Source organism: Macaca nemestrina, chromosome 15 (assembly GCF_043159975.1).
Source record: "Macaca nemestrina isolate mMacNem1 chromosome 15, mMacNem.hap1, whole genome shotgun sequence".
Taxonomy (NCBI): domain Eukaryota; kingdom Metazoa; phylum Chordata; class Mammalia; order Primates; family Cercopithecidae; genus Macaca; species Macaca nemestrina.
The window spans coordinates 89,482,106-89,497,835 of NC_092139.1; the positions used below are offsets into that span (position 1 = coordinate 89,482,106).

Sequence of the window (15,730 nt, forward strand, 5' to 3'; positions counted from 1 at the left end):
GCAGCCTCTTCCCAAGTCTGCTGGACAATTAGGCTGCTTTGCTCGGGTTGTTCACTGTTCTGAGCAGGACACAGTCAAAGACCCTCGCCCCCACCTCTGTGCAAGGATCGGATAACTGACTTGGGGTTGACCCTCTCTGCAAAGATCAAAGGTCGTGCCTAAGGCCTTGGACACACGTCCCAGACTGATTTCCAGAAAGGAGAGCCTGGATTGCCCTGCTCAGTGCCCAAAGAGCTCCCTGCATCCACAAAAGGGACCTATGAGGGTGTGGATAAAGAGGTACCCACAGGCCCTGGGCTCCCACCTGCCCCACCTGACCCCAGCTCTACACTGAGACTGGGGAGACAGAGGGGCCTCCTCCAAACTCCCCTAGAGCATCCACTGTGAGGTCACCTGAACCAGGCCCCAAGCTCCCTCCTCACGGAGGCCTCAGTCTCCTTCACCTCTGCAGTCTCCACCGTGGCTGCTCTGTGTCTCTCTCTGGCAGCACCAACCACCCCCACTGCTATTGACCCCACCATCGGAGAAGGCTCAGGGGTATGAGCTCAGCCTCTGGCTGCTCTGGGGAATCTAGGGAGGCAGGAGGGCTGCAAGTGGGTGCTGGGAGAGCTACCCAAGGTCAGGGGTCTTGAGCTGGAGTCTGCGGGGTGTGTACATGTAGGGTTGAGGGACGGCTTGAGAGGCCCTGTTGGTGGCCACTGTCTCCAGAGTCAGAGCCCAGGAAGGAGATCTGGTCCCTCCTGCACCAGGTAATCCCTAGTTCCTTGGTTCCCAAGGCTGCAGTCCCCAGCCTGGCCTTCCCACGGTGGCTGCCCTTGCTGTGGGAAGCTCGGGGATCTCCAGCCCACCACCTCCAGCAGCAGGACCTGGTCCCCCCGGCTCTGCACTGCCCCAGGTTTCAGAGCCTGGGCTGTCGCCCCTCATGGGTCCCGGGTGCCCAGCCCAGCTGCCCCAGGAGCCAGGAGGGTCTGGGGAACACCAAGAGTCTTAGAGAATGGACCCCACCACTCAGCGACACAGGAAAAACTGAGGCTCAGAGGGGACAAAAGGCTTGCCATGGGTCCGGCTGTGAGCCTGGCTGCCAGTCTTAAGGCCCAGTGCCCCCCTAAAGGGTGCTGCCACACACCCTTGGCCCTGATGAGGTCCCCTCTCAGCCCATCTCCAGCCCCATGACCTGCACCTCAAGATTCCACACTGGCCACCCTGAGCAGAGGAGGAGCCCTTGAGTCTTTGGGGAGGTCAGATAGCCGGCACCCCCACCCCAGGCTACCCGGCCCCGGGATCCTCTCTGGACAAGGGGACCCAGTGCAGCTCACACAGGCCCAGTCCTGCCTGTGTTCCTTCCTCAGGGCACGTGAGGCTGAAGCTCACTCAACACTAAACATCCCAGCCCAGTTTATTGAATGTGAGGGATATGCAGGGTCTGAGCAGAGCAGCTGTCCCCTTCTGCCTCCCCTCCTTCCAGCCCTGGAGGCCAGAGTGACCCCACTGTCCTGTGCCCACTCCCAGTCCAAGGAGCCTCAGGACCTTGCCTGGGGCAGAGAGCTCGGGGCTGTAGGAAGATTGCCCCAGAGGAATGTGGCTGAGTGTTCGGGAGTCCAGCCATGTGGTCACCGTGCACTGCACAGTGTTGCCTGAACAGGGATGTCACCACGTGAAGGCATCCCAGCTACATCCTCGGCTGACATATCCCAACTGTCCCTGTACAAGAGGCTCCACACACACGTCCACACACACACTCATACACACAGTCTCACACTTACCCATTCATGCTCACACATTTATCCACACACATTCATACTCATTCATCCACACACACACACACACACACACACACACACACACATTCACACATACTCACACTCACATGCACTCGCCAGAGCCAGAGTTGATAACACCCTCTAGTGGCCGCTGTTGTCCCTTCTCTACAAGGTCTCTTATCAGTCAACACCCAGGAGTCTTCTTCAGAAATCCCAGGATAGGTGAGTCTGGCAAGATCATTATCTCCTTTCACAGAGAGAGATGTGACCTGACCCAGGTCCCTCAGCAGGGAAGTGGTACAGCCCTCGCCCCCACCCACCACCAATGGTCTGAGTACTCAGATTCCAACTAACTCCAGCTCCTAAGGCCCTGTCAGAGCCCAGAGGCAGGGCCCTCTCCCAAGGGAGGGGTTGGAGCAGAGGATTTGGGGGCCCTTGTACACCCACCTCTCACATACACAGGTTGCACGGTCCCCCTGGAGGGAAGAAGGCACCTTGGGGGAGAGGAATTTCCAGCCCAGAGTGCCAGAGACAGCTCTCCTCTGTGCCAGGTGGGATGGGGTGTAGGAGGGGAGGGCCTTGGCTTTAGGAAAACACAAATGCCAAGAACATTGACACACAGCAGTAACAAATGCTGGCCTGTTGTCAACTATCACATGCCTTTACTAAGAGATGAAAATACAACTGACCAGGTTAGATTCCACTCCGTTTCCCTCCCCCTTTTCCCTGGGAGAAACCCAGTGCCACTCACTCCACATGCAGCCATTCAACAGCTCTGGATGTGTCTTTACGCCCGGGGAACCCAGTGGTGGTCTCGGGTGCCAAGCCCTGGAACCAAGTGCCATTGGGTGACATAGGCCTGGAACAAACACCACGTGATGCTGTCATTTGTGACGTGATGAGTTCTTTATGAAAAGGACAAGGTCAAACAGGAGACAGTGACAACTGCTGGTTTAGCTGGATGGTCAGGAAGGGACACCCCTGAGTGAATGAGGGGACCAGCCAGTTGTGGAGTTGCCTGGGGAGGAACACTCCTAGCAGCAGGAACAGCAAGTGTGAAGGCCCTGGGGTGGCACCCTGCTGACCAGCTGCAGAAACAGCAAGGAGGCCATGTGGCCAGATCCAAGGAAGAGAGGAGGGGTGAGGGAGGGAAGGGGTAGAGGGAGCTGGGTGGCACAGGGGTCCTTGGGGCCTTACAGACCGTGCTGAGCAGTTTGCATTTTGTTCCCAGGTTTCAAATGCACCTGAACAACATCATGTGAAACCTGTCACGCTCCTTCTAACTTGCTACATGTATATCTCTAGTACTAGGAGATGCAACCAGGTAAACAAGACAGACTTCCAAGGCTCAATGTACAGATAGACTCTGGTCCTGGCCCATCCCCAGTGGATGGACATCTGGGCTGTTTGGGTTCTTCATTCACAAACACAGGCCAGTGAGCCCCTGCGTGTCCCTGTGCATACATCGTGCCTCCCAAGGACAAGTACTCACCCTGCAACTGCAGGGACAGACGTCTATGTTTGGGTTTACCATGAGCTGGGCTCTCCCCAGAGCAGCCAGACTAATGCACAGCCAGCAAGGCCACCATCTCATGCCACACAACCACACCCTGCATTGGAACTGTGGACGCTTGGGATGTTCCTATCCCCAGATAGCACAGCCATCTGGCCCCAAATGAGAACTCAGGTAAAGCCCAAGGGTGAGGCCCAGCCTACCGCGCATCACTCGAAGGTCACCAGACCTTGCCACCCTGACGCCCATTCTGCTCCTACCTTGTTGACCTTGGCCTGAGCCTCAGTTTCCCCATGGTTTTATTCAAAGGTTGCAGTCCTGGTCCCTACTATTTTGAGTCTGCACAGACTAGGGACCTTCCCAGCGCTGCTAACATGGGGATAGAAACCCTTGGTGGCCGAGGAGGGTGAAGTGGGCCACCGGAGCCGGGATGAGATTGCAGGGAGTGAGGGGGCTACTGGATTGGGTGGTGCAATCCCGTAAAGCACAGGGAGCTGCACCCCTCCGCAGGATTCTCGCCCTCAGAGCCCCTCCACTCTGTGCCCCGGAGCAGAAGCTGAGCCTGGGCTATGTCCGTGGTAGAGGAAATGCCCCCTCCATTGGGAACAAGGTGGCCGGCATCTGGGCTTGGGGAAGGAAAGGGAGAATTCTGGGTGGGAAATAGACAGACCCAGGTCCCTCTGGTCACGACCTTGAAGTTGCCCAGATGACCAGGAAGGAGGAGAGTGCTCCTCTCTGTCAAGAAGATGTGAGCTTCTCTTCCCTAGAATCAGCTCTTCTTCTATCCCCCTAAAAAAGTACAGGAATTTTGCACCTTGAATGAGTGGGAAATTCACTAACCAGTTTGGGAAGAACTGACACCTTTCAATCCATGAATATCGTCTGTCTTTCCCATTAGTATACTTTAATAATTGTCAGGAAAGTTGTACAATTTTCCGCATAAACAGCTTGGACATTTCTGTAGATGAACCCCTAGTTTACTGATATATATTTGTGGTGGGTTTTGTAGGGAGTGAGCGGCGGTAGGTGTTTGTTTTGGTTTTGTTTAGAGACAGGGTCTGGCTCTGTCACCCGGGCTGGAGTGCAGTGGCACAATTATGGCTCACTGCTGCCTCAAATTCCTGGGCTCAAGTGATCCTCCCACCTCAGACACTTGAGTAGCTGGGACTACAGGCATGCACCACCACACCTGGCTAATTTTTAATTTTAATTTTTTTTTTGGTAGAGACAGAGTCTTGCTATGTTTTCCAAGCTGTTCTCAAACTCCTGGGCTCAAGCAATCCAGTTGCCTCAACCTGCCAAAGTGCTGGGATGACAGGTGTGAGCCACTGTGCCCAGTACAACTGATATTTTTAATGCGATTGTAAATTGTATCCCTCTTTAATATTATTTTCCATTCATCTGCTGATGTACAGAAATATATTAAGTAGTAGGCTTATATATTTGAAATCAGATCTGGTAAATTTGCTACACTTTCTTATAGTTCTAAAAGTGTGTCTTTGCAGTCTCTACGATTTGCTGCACACTTAAACATGTCATCTGTGAATGGTGACAATTTCGTTGCCATCTTCTCAATTCCTATACCTTTCATTTTTTTCCTTCACCTTACTCCCCCTGCTGGTATTCAGTACAATGTGCCACAGAAGGGAAGATGATGGGCATCCTTGTCTTGTCACAAAGGATGTTTATATACAGTTCACTATTAAACACGATGCCTGCTGTAGGTTCCTTGTAGGAGTCTCTCACCAGATTAAGGAAGTTATTTTATATTTCTTGTATGATAAGTGGTTTCTGAAAATCGTTTTTCAGATTTTATTCAATGTTTCTTCTGCATTTTTTATTGTGATTACTCTTTTAATATTGCAATGTATCATTCTTCTAATGTTGAACCGATTTTGCATCCTTGGAATGCAAGAACCAGACTTGTCCATTATGTACTAGCCAGCACTATACCTGGAACTAGTGTGAATGAGGCATCGTTTATTCTTTGGAATTGTTTTATTCCCTGGAGGATCTTGTGTAAGGTTGGAATTTCCTATCAGTGAAGTTCTCTGAGCCAGTTTTGGGGCTGGCTATTTGTTTTGAGACAGAGTCTCACTCTTTGGCCCAGGCTGGAGTGCAGTAGCACCATCTCAGCTCACTGCAACCTCCACCTCCTGGACTCAAGTGATTCTCCTGCCTCAGCCTCTGGAGTAGCTGGGAATACAGACTCGTGCCACCACACTCAGCTAATTTTTGTATTTTTAATAGAGAAGAGGTTTCATTGTGTTGGCCAGGCTGGTCACAAACCCCTGACCTCAAGTGATCCACCCGCCGTGGCCTCCCAAAGTGCTGAGATTACAGGCATGAGCCACCGCACCCCACCTAACCCAGTTTTCTTTGTGGGAATATTTTTCACTACTTATTCAATACCCTTACAAGAATTGAGATTTTCTTCTTCTTGAGTCAAATATATATGTTGGATTAGATTTTTCTAATATTCTCATTTCATCTTAAAGTCTTGGCATAATGGCAAAATTGACTTGGCAAAAATTGACTCTACTACCCATTTTAGGTATTGCACATTGATAAAAGAAACCCCCGTCCCCAGCCCTGTTTACACTCTATATGGATGATTTGTGCCTTCTTCTGTTTTTTGGGTTTTTTTGGTATGGAATCTCGCTCTGTCACGTAGGCTGAAGTGCAGTGGTGCAGTGGTGCGACCTCGGCTCACCACAACCTCTGCCTCCCTGGTTCAAGTGATTCTCCTGCCTCAGCCTCCCGAGTAGCTGGGACTACAGGCAAGTGTCACCACACCCGACTAATTTTTTGTATTTTTAGTAGAGACAGGGTTTCGCCATGTTGGCCAGGCTGTTCTTGAACTCCTGACCTCAAGTGATCTGCCCACCTCAGCCTCCCGAAGTGCTGGAATTACAGGAGTGAGCACCACACCCACTCCTTTCTTCTGTTCTTGATAAATTCACCAAATCATTTTCAATTTCTGTAATATCATAAAGGAACCAACTGCCACTTTCTTGCTACATCATCCTACTGAATATATCTACTTCTTTAATACTTGTTCTTCCCTTTCTTACTTCCTTCATTCAACTTTTCAAGATTATTTTACTGCCTTTTTCTGAGATCTGTGCTTAGCTCATTCCTTTTCAGCTTATTTTCTATAAAATTTCTATACATATTTTAAGGTTATCAATTTCCCTCTATGTACTATGTTAGTTGTATCTCACAAGGTTTTTATGTCATGATTTCATTATTGTTTAGTTCAAAATGTGATCTAATTTCCAATTTGAGAATCTCTCTAAATCACTGGGAACATGTTTCCTCATTTCTAAGCATATGAGGATGTTCTAGTTATATTTTTGTGACTGATTTCTAGTATTCTGCTTACAGAACATATGCAGAATGTTTTGGTCCTTTGAAATTTCTTTAGTCTTGCTGTGCAGCCCCACATATGGCCCATGTCTTAGTCCCTTTGGGCTGTTATAACAAAATCCCATAAAATGGGTGGCTCATAAACAGCAGCAATTTATTTTTCACAGTTCTGGAGGCTGAGAAGTCCCAGATCAAGGCACCAGCAGATTCGGTGTCTGGTGAGGACTTGTTTCCTGGTTCACAAAGGGTGCCTTCTTGTGTCCTCATATGCTGGAAGGGACCGGGCAGCTCTCTGAGGCTTCTTTTATAAGGGCACTAATCCCATTCATAAGGGCCCTGGCCTCACGACCTAGTTGCTTCCCAATGGCCTCACTTCCTAACACCATCACATTAAGTTTCAATGTATGAATTCTGGGAACATAAGAATTTAAACCACAGTAGTCCATTTTTGCCCCTGGTCCTTTTCTTTTTCTTTTTTTCTTTTTTGAAATGGAGTTTCGCTCTTGTTGCCCAGGCTTGAGTGTAATGGCACAATCTTGGCTCACCGCAACCTCTGCCTCCCAGGTTCAAGCAATTCTCCTGCCTCAGCCTCCTTAGTAACTATGATTACAGGCATGTGCCACCATGTCCAGATGGGGTTTCTCCATGTTGGTCAGGCTGGTATCGAACTCCCAACCTCAGGTGATTCACCCGCCTCGGCCTCCAAAAGTGCTGGGATTACTGGCATGAGTCACCACACCTGTCTGGTCCTTTTCTGCTCGAAGAGAATATACATCCCATAACTCTGGATGCAATGTTCCATAGATAAGTCCATTAGGTCACGTCGATTACGTCTTCTAATCTTCTGATATCTTCTTCTAGTTATTTCAGGTAATGCTTCTTGGCCATAAAGTTTTAAAATTTGATGTCAACATAACTATGTCAATCTTCCTTGGAGGAGAAATTTCATGGTATCTTTTTAGCCATTCTCTGTCTTAGCCCACCATTCTGCAAATAAGAGCTCTTCTCCAAAAGGTTATCTTCATGCATCATATCTGAAAAATGCCCTTATATTGTGCAAGAGTTGTGTCTGTTCTCCTTGCATTTCCAACAGTTTAGTCACATCTCTATGATAGGATTTCTTGACCTTTTCTGTGCAGTATCTGGGGCAGGGGCAGTACTGCCGGGTGCCCCTCCCCCAATGCTTCCAGAGCACGCATGTAACGTCTGTTATAGACCGTATCAGAGAGCCGTCCTGCAGGTCCCAGAAACACGACTCAAATGGCCTCAGATGAAGAGGGAGTTATTGCCTTGCATAACTGGAAATCCAGACATGGGGCACTCAGGGCCACCTGAACCTGGAGGCTCAGCCCTGTTTGGGACTCTCTCTGCCCTGTCTTCATCTCTGCATTGGCTGGCTTCCCTCATGGAGGCAAACAGCTCTGGCAGAGCAGGGCCTCACCCCTGTACACGATGCCATCCAAAGGAGGAGGAGGTCGAGACCAGAATCCCAGGAGATGCAGAGGCCCATTCTTGATGACCAAGACCAGGGCTGAGGCCTACTTGCCTTCCTCAGGGCAACCAGGGATGGGGTGGTGCCGGCCTCAGGCCTAGGACAGGCAAATGATCACCCCCAACCCCACCCTGCCAGGCCAGGGACAGTGGAGATTCCTGAGCAAGCACAGCTCAAGAACCAACCAAAAATTCCAGCAAGAACAACACAGTCGGCAGAACTCTGGGGAGACGCAGCAAGAACCAGGTCCAAGGCCTCTGGTGCAAGGGTCTCCCCACGAGTGTGGGGTTAGGAATCCCTGCTGGGGGTAGCTCAGCATCAGGTTGGCGCTGTTAGCAGACCTCTGTTGACCCTCAGCAGCCAGGTCCCTGCTCTGTACCCTGCCTGGAGTCTTGAGGACTTCCCTTGTGTCCACTCTCAGCCTGATTTTCCCACCTCCTTGCCAAGCATGGGCATCCCCTCTGCCCCTGCCCTGGCCCTGTTGCAGATGTTACAGAGGAAGGAGACCACGGGATTTGGGTCACACCTTTGTCCAATTTCAGATCCAGTCACTTCCAACCAGGGATACTTCCAGCCATTACACCTTTCAGGGTAATGGCTACTTCAAGTTCATATGCACCATGTTTTCTTGATTTGAGGAATTAATGAACATGTAGGTGAATGGTCTGTCGTGTTACTGGGCACAGGATATGGGCTCAACACTGGTCACCCCTTCCTTTCCTCTTGGATTAGAGACAAGCGAGCCTGTCCCACAGTCCTTGAGCACTGGGGGCTGACTTCACATACACTGCAGATCACCCAGAGATACACAGGCCAGCATCCACAGTAGGCTGAGCCGAGGGATGGAGTCACAATCACACAGGGGAAGAGGCTGAACAAAAGGGAGGGTGGGCCAGATGTGAGTGGGGTGGCTCACACCTGTAATCCCACCACTTTGGGAGCATGAGGAGGGAGGATTACTTGAGGCCAGGAGTTCCAGACCAGCCCTGGCAACAAAATGAGACCCCCTTATCTATTAAAAATATTTTGTTTAATCAGCCATGCACTTGTAGACTCAGCTGCTTGGGAGGCTGAGGCAGGAGAATTAGCTGAACCCAAGAGTTCAAAGCTGCAGTGAGCTATGATCACATCCAATGCACTCCAGCCTGGGCAAGATAAAAGAAAAAAGAAAAGAAGAAAGGGAGAGAGGAAAGGACAGACGGAGGGAGGAAGGGAAAGAGAGAGAGAGAGAGAGAGAGAGAGAGAGAGAGAGAGTGTGAGAGAGAGATTGAGACAGAGAGAGAGAGTTGGCTTTGGGGCCTGAAGAAGGCAGGACACCCACTACAGGACCCAACCAGAGTTCCTCCACCAAAGTCACGATTGAGCCTTTTTAACCACCAGAACTCAGGGGACAATCACTATGGCCACACAGATGTGCAGACTGTGAAAGATGACTGGCTGCAAGTCACTCCACCAGCCATGAACAAAGCCTGGAGGGCCTTTATAACTGGAGGCAAGATGTGCCTCGGTGGAGTGGGCCACGTGGACACATCTCCCAAGTCACACACAAGGTGGCCAGTGCTGAGTGGGAACAGACAATGAGAAGTCTCTGCAGCAATCCTGGGTTCCAGTGCAGGTGTCTCTTCCACTTGAACCTTATAATCTGGCACATTCAGTGGAATCCAAAGTGTCCCACGGGGACTGGGCGTGCCGCTCAAGAGCATCTGGCAAGCAGCAGCAGAATCACCGTGCAGACCTCTAGGATGTGGGAGCAAATCTGCACCCTCTTCTGCAGGTGACTCTGCTTCCTCTGAGAAACTGCTTCCGCTCACCACTGGGCCTTGGTGGAAACTGAATGCCTACCCATAGAACACCAGGCAAGCACCCAGCCTGAGCTTTCCACCAGGGCACCCAAGCAGCCAAAGCAGCAATCAGTCACCAGGGGAAACTGCCTATATGAGCCCAGGCTCAGTCAGGCCCAGAAGGGACAAGCAAGTTTCATGAGCAGGTGGCTCAGATCCCTCAACACCTGCTCCTCTCCCTCCCTCAGGACCAACTAACTGAGGAAGAAAACACACGAGCTTGATTACAGTTGGGTGTGCACAATGTGCTGTTGACCCCTGAAGGTGGCCAGTTACACACTGCTGCACCACTCGAGCTGCCCCAAATGATGCAGGGAAGGTCGGCTTGCCCAGGGGCTGGAGACTGATGGGGATATTTCACTGGCAACTTGGTCTGGATTGAGAGATGGAAAATAACAGAGAGGATGGTGACTCATGAGGAGTTGCTAGAGGTTTGGCTTGATGGTCAGGGACTCAGGAGGATCAATGATCAGATTTGAAAATTAATGACAAGGAAGGGTGGGAAGAGGCATAGGGATGGGCCCCTCATTATGGACACTATGAGTAGATGGCAGCATTGCATATGAATATTCACCACATGGCACATGAACACTCTGCAGAGGCCTCAATAATCAGGTGGACAAAATAACACATTCCATAGATGTCAGTCAACCTCATTCCCCAGCCATCCCAGTGTTTGCCCAATGGACTCATGGACAGAAGGGACAGTCATGGTGGCACGCATAGAGGCTGTGCATTACCTCATGAGCATGGCTGTTACGGCTTCGATGTGGTTTTCCCCCTCCAAAATGCATGTTGAAATTCAGTCCCCATTGTGGCAATGTTGGGAGGTGGGACTTCCTGGGAGATATCTGGGTCATGGGAGCAGATCTGTTGTGAATGGATTAATGCCTTTCCTGGGAGTGAGTTATTGGTCTCACAGGAATGGATTACTTCCCTCCACAGCAAGTTGTTAAATAACAGAGTCTGGCTTCCTTAGTTTCTCTCTCTTGCTTCCTCTCTCTCTAATAAGGTCACTTTGCCTGCTCCCCTTCCATCTTCTGCCATGAGCTGAAGCAGCCTGAGGTCCTGACCAGATGTAGCTGCCCAACCTTGAACCTTCCAGCCACCAGAATCATGAGCCAAGTAAACATCTTTTCTTTATAAATTACCCAGCCTGGGTTATTTTTTTATAATAACACTAAATGATCTAAGACAGAAAACCTCCCTGTTCCTAAGGTTGACCTGGTTACCAGTGATAAAGCAGCCAATCTGTCAAGGGCAGAGACCAACACCAAGACCCCGATATAGCACTAATGTCGGGGACCAGCCAGCCTCCTACTGGCAGATTAATTCCATTGATCTCTTCCACCACAGAAGGGGCACAAATTCTGGATATGGATTTGCCATCCCTGCTTGTAATGCTTCTTCCAGCATCACCAACCCTGAACTCCTGTGATCCTTGGCCACCATTGCGTCATTCCCCACAGTGTTGTGTCTAATCAGGTAACTCAATCCACTGGCAAAGGAACTGCAGCATGGAATTAACTGCTCTTACCACATACCCATGCCCAGGAGTGGCCAGACTAACTAAAAGTGGAGTGAGTTACTGAAGACTCAGTTGTGGCACAAATTGAGAGATAGCACCCTGAAATATGGAGGTTCTATCTATGCTTTAAATTAAGACCATCAAGTGACAGTGTTTTAAGAGTGCCTTGGGTATTTTTAAATCAGGTATGGCAAGACATGCAGACATGGAAATAGCTGGTATAAAGAAAAGGTTTGTTATACTCACAGATCTCAAGGAAAGTGAACACAGCAAGCCACACAGAGCCACACACAGAAGCACCAGCCTTCGTCAGGAGGCAGAGGGGAGAGGGGAAAACACAGGCAAGAGCCTCTATTGTGGTTTCCCCTGGGAAGGAACAGGGGAGGCAAGGTAAGCAGATTTAGGATTGGCTAGTTTGAATAATTTTGGTGGGCTCTGGAGCACAGGAACAACTAGATACCTACTTGTCTGGTACCTGGTCTTGGAGTGATGAGGGCATGTGGATAGCAGCCCAGTGTGTGAGAGCCCAGGAAAGAAAGAGCTTCAGGGTATGGGTTCTGGATTGGTTGGTTTGCACAAGAAAGGCTCGCTGTTTGCCATCTCTAAGAATTAGCTAACCCTGCAAGGGGCAGTGCCCCAGGGTCAGCAGGGCCCCAGATGTCAGATCATCAAAAAAACAGAAAATAAGAGCATGGTTAATACACACAGTCTCCCCAGGAGCCACAATACATGGGTCTGAGAACAGATGGATAGAAGTGAGAGTGGCTTCTTCCACAAATAAACCTTCTAATACACTCAAATAAGGTTTGCTTGCTATCCGAACATTTGAGCTCTGCTGTTTTGAAGATCTTAGTTCCCGAGAATATAATGCCTCTCCCAGGGGACACCACAATGGCTCCACTGAGTTGGAACTAACTTTCAGAAAAGGGGGGTACTTTACTGGAAGGACTGATGTGTGCTAATGAGGGGAAATTGTGCTGCTGTGTCACACAATGGGGGCAGGAAGGACTTCATCTAGAACGCCAAGTACTCATCATCTTAGTGCTTCTGCCTACTCAGACCCTTCAAGAATGAAGGTTTAGATCTTCCCACCAAGTAAAGATCTATAACCAGTTGAGGTTCTAGCTGAAGAACAGGGAACTATTGAATGGGCAGTGGACAAAGGAAGTCACAGATAGCAGCCATGGTTCATAACTAGGGTTTACCAAACAAAAATACAGATGTCCCTGTGAGATCGTAATTTCAGATAAATAACAAACAGTAGTACTAAAAATACTATTTGTATGCCCTATGCAATATTGGGGACATATTTATACTTAAAAACACATTCACTGTTTGGACATCCTATATTTTATCTGGTAATCCCATTCACGACCAAGTAAAACAGCATTTTTTTCTTTGCTTGTTGTGTGTGGTATATATATGTATTTGGAGTTATTAACCATTTATCTTTTCTTATTATTACTTTATGAGTTGTTAGCAGAGTATTCAGTGAAATTGTGACTAAAGATGAAGATAAACTAATATAGTTAGCTGTGGATGCAATGGCTCTTGGGAGCCTGCATCTCGCTTGGGAGAGAGGGTGAGAATTTCGTTCATATAAAGGATAACTGCTTCTTATTAGACGGAAACAGAGTTGTTTTTTGGTTCCTCAGAAGTTCAAATGTGTGTAGAAAGATACAGAAGCTAAGTAGGAAAGTGAGTGAGCTCTGCCAGTTATCAGCAGAATGTCCTGGCTGCAAATTCCCCCTTTCTTGCCAGCTCTAGGAAGCCGACTGGTAAACAGCGCTCTCCTTTGCCCGCCTGCCGCTGCAATGTTACGCTTTGCCAAAAGCAGGCACCTGGGGGGATGCTGCGAGGCCACCGCGGTGAGACCCTGTCCTTCCTTTTTATTCCACACAGGAGCCCATAGTTCTGGTTTGGGATGGCCCAGTCTCACCTTCGCAGCCCTGATGGACCAGCTAGCTCCAATTTGGCACTCAAGCCCCACTGTGCCCCTCTCGCAGCCACTTCCACAGCATCCAGCCTCCTCCACCACTGGCCATGGTGAGCCATTTCCAGGCCCCAGCCCTGCCTGCCTGGCCCTCTGGCAAGGCACTTGAAGATCGGGTGAGCCAGATTCTGGTTTGTGCTGCCTCAGTCTGGCGGGTATTGCCCAGCCTCCTCTCTCGGACTACACCCTTTTCCTCCAAATCATTCATTCATTCATTCATTCATTCAAGTATTTATGAATCGCTTACTACATGCCAGGCAGCATTCTCGCAAACATTTGTGTGTGAGACTTTGTCTAGCTCTACATTGTCTTTTGGGTAAATACCTCGGGATGGAAGAACTAATCAGACGATAGATGTAGTTGTCGCTTTCTCAAGCAACCATCAAACTGTCAAAGTGCAGGTACAATTTTACTTACCCGTGGACAGTGTGAAGACAGAAGTAGACAAAGAGTGAATACAACAAAGTCCTTACAATTCAGAAAGGAAGAGACAACAAACAAAGTTATACACATAAATGATAATGACAGGTCATGGTAAACTGGGATAGAAATTTTCCATTTGTTTCCAAGTTTTGAAATGTACATAAATGCGCATTTATGCTGTACATATCTTCTGGGCACATTATTTCACTCAACATTATGGTTTTGAGATCTAGCTGTGGTAAATATATAGATCTAGCTCGATTATCCCAATTGCTGAGTAGACCATATTAATATAAACGACCACTATATATATAGTGGTACATTTATATATTAGGCATTTAGGCCATATATATGTGTATATATAGGCCATATATATAGACCATATATATAGGCCATATATATAGGCCTATATATATAAAAATATATATTTATTCCATATTTATCTTTCTACACACTATACATATTCCATATTTATCTTTCTACACACTACAAATATATGGTGTGGTACATTCATATATTACACATTTAGGCTATTTATAGATATATAGTGATACATTTATATCTTAGGCATTTAGGCTGTTCACAGCTTTTTGCTACCACAAGTAATGCAGGAATTAGCAAATAAGATCTTCCAGATAATACCCAGAGGCAGGACTGCTGGATCAAGAGGAATGCACATTTTTAGTTTGACTGCCCTCTAGTGTGGCTGAATTTATACCCCATCAGCAATGTGTGGGTTCTGTTTCTGTTAACTCTTTTTGTTCGTTTGTTTTTTTGAGACAGAGTCTTGCTCTGTCGCCCAGGCTGGAGTGCAGTGGCACTGTCTTGGCTCACTGCAAGCTCCGCCTCCCGGGTTCACGCCATTCTCCTGCCTCAGCCTCCCGAGTAGCTGGGACTACAAGCGCCCACCACCACGCCCGGCTAATTTTATTTTTGTATTTTCAGTAGAGACAGGGTTTCACTGTATTCGTCAGGATGGTCTTGATCTCCTGACCTCGTGATCCGCCCACCTCGGCCTCCCAAAGTGCTGGGATTACAGGCTTGAACCACCGCGCCCAGCCTGTTTCTCTAACTCTTTACCGCACTTGGTATCAGTAGGCTTTTCCATTTGCACCACGCTGCTGTTACTACAACCCTCCTTTACAGCTCTCAACTAACCTAGGCAGGCAGCATGCGTGGGCCAGATACCAGTGTAGTCCTCCACTGCCATTACATATTGAGTCTCCCTCCTGTGACCGGGCAGAGGAAAAGGACTTGTTCACTCTTGTTTTCTCTAACACATTGCTTCACACAAAGTTCTTTTCCAGCTCCGTGACTAATTCAATAAACTGCCTGAGCCTTAATTTCCCAATCCGTGTCGCTGAACGGTCACTGTGGCCACTGGTGTGCTGGGAAATGTTTAACAACCAACAGAGTAGCAGGGATGGTGGGAGTCCTAATTTGTAGCATTTGCCCATTTCCGTGGTATAAATAATGCCACCATGGCTCATTTCAAGCTACCAAGGTGCCCCACTGAACACAGAGTTGGGAAGAGATGCTTTTAATCATCAGCTCTCCTGAGCTGGCGCAAGCCGGTTGCAGGACACCGGACACCGCTGAGCTTTTTGCAACCATGTTTCTTAATTCTTAGTTCTGGGCAGGGAGTAGTCGCCTCCTTGTGCTTCTGTACAAGTAGATAGCGACATCTGGTGGCAAAGTCAAGCAAATCCCAGACCATGTAGAGAAGGGCCTAGAGTATGGGAAAGCAAGAAACAACCCCCTTCTCCCACCAGCACCCCCACGAAAGGTTTCTGTCCTCTTCCTTAACCAAC

The 15,730-nt window shown here is 48.7% G+C and overlaps 1 long non-coding RNA gene across 1 annotated transcript; it reads left to right on the forward strand.

Moving 5' to 3' along the window:
* Window positions 1-10,854: 10,854 nt before the first annotated feature.
* On the forward strand, window positions 10,855-13,855 carry LOC105498505 (uncharacterized). The gene is made up of 3 exons (XR_011614423.1): window positions 10,855-11,100; window positions 11,752-11,893; window positions 13,406-13,855. It is a non-coding gene; the product is annotated as an uncharacterized lncRNA (long non-coding RNA).
* Window positions 13,856-15,730: the final 1,875 nt, after the last annotated feature.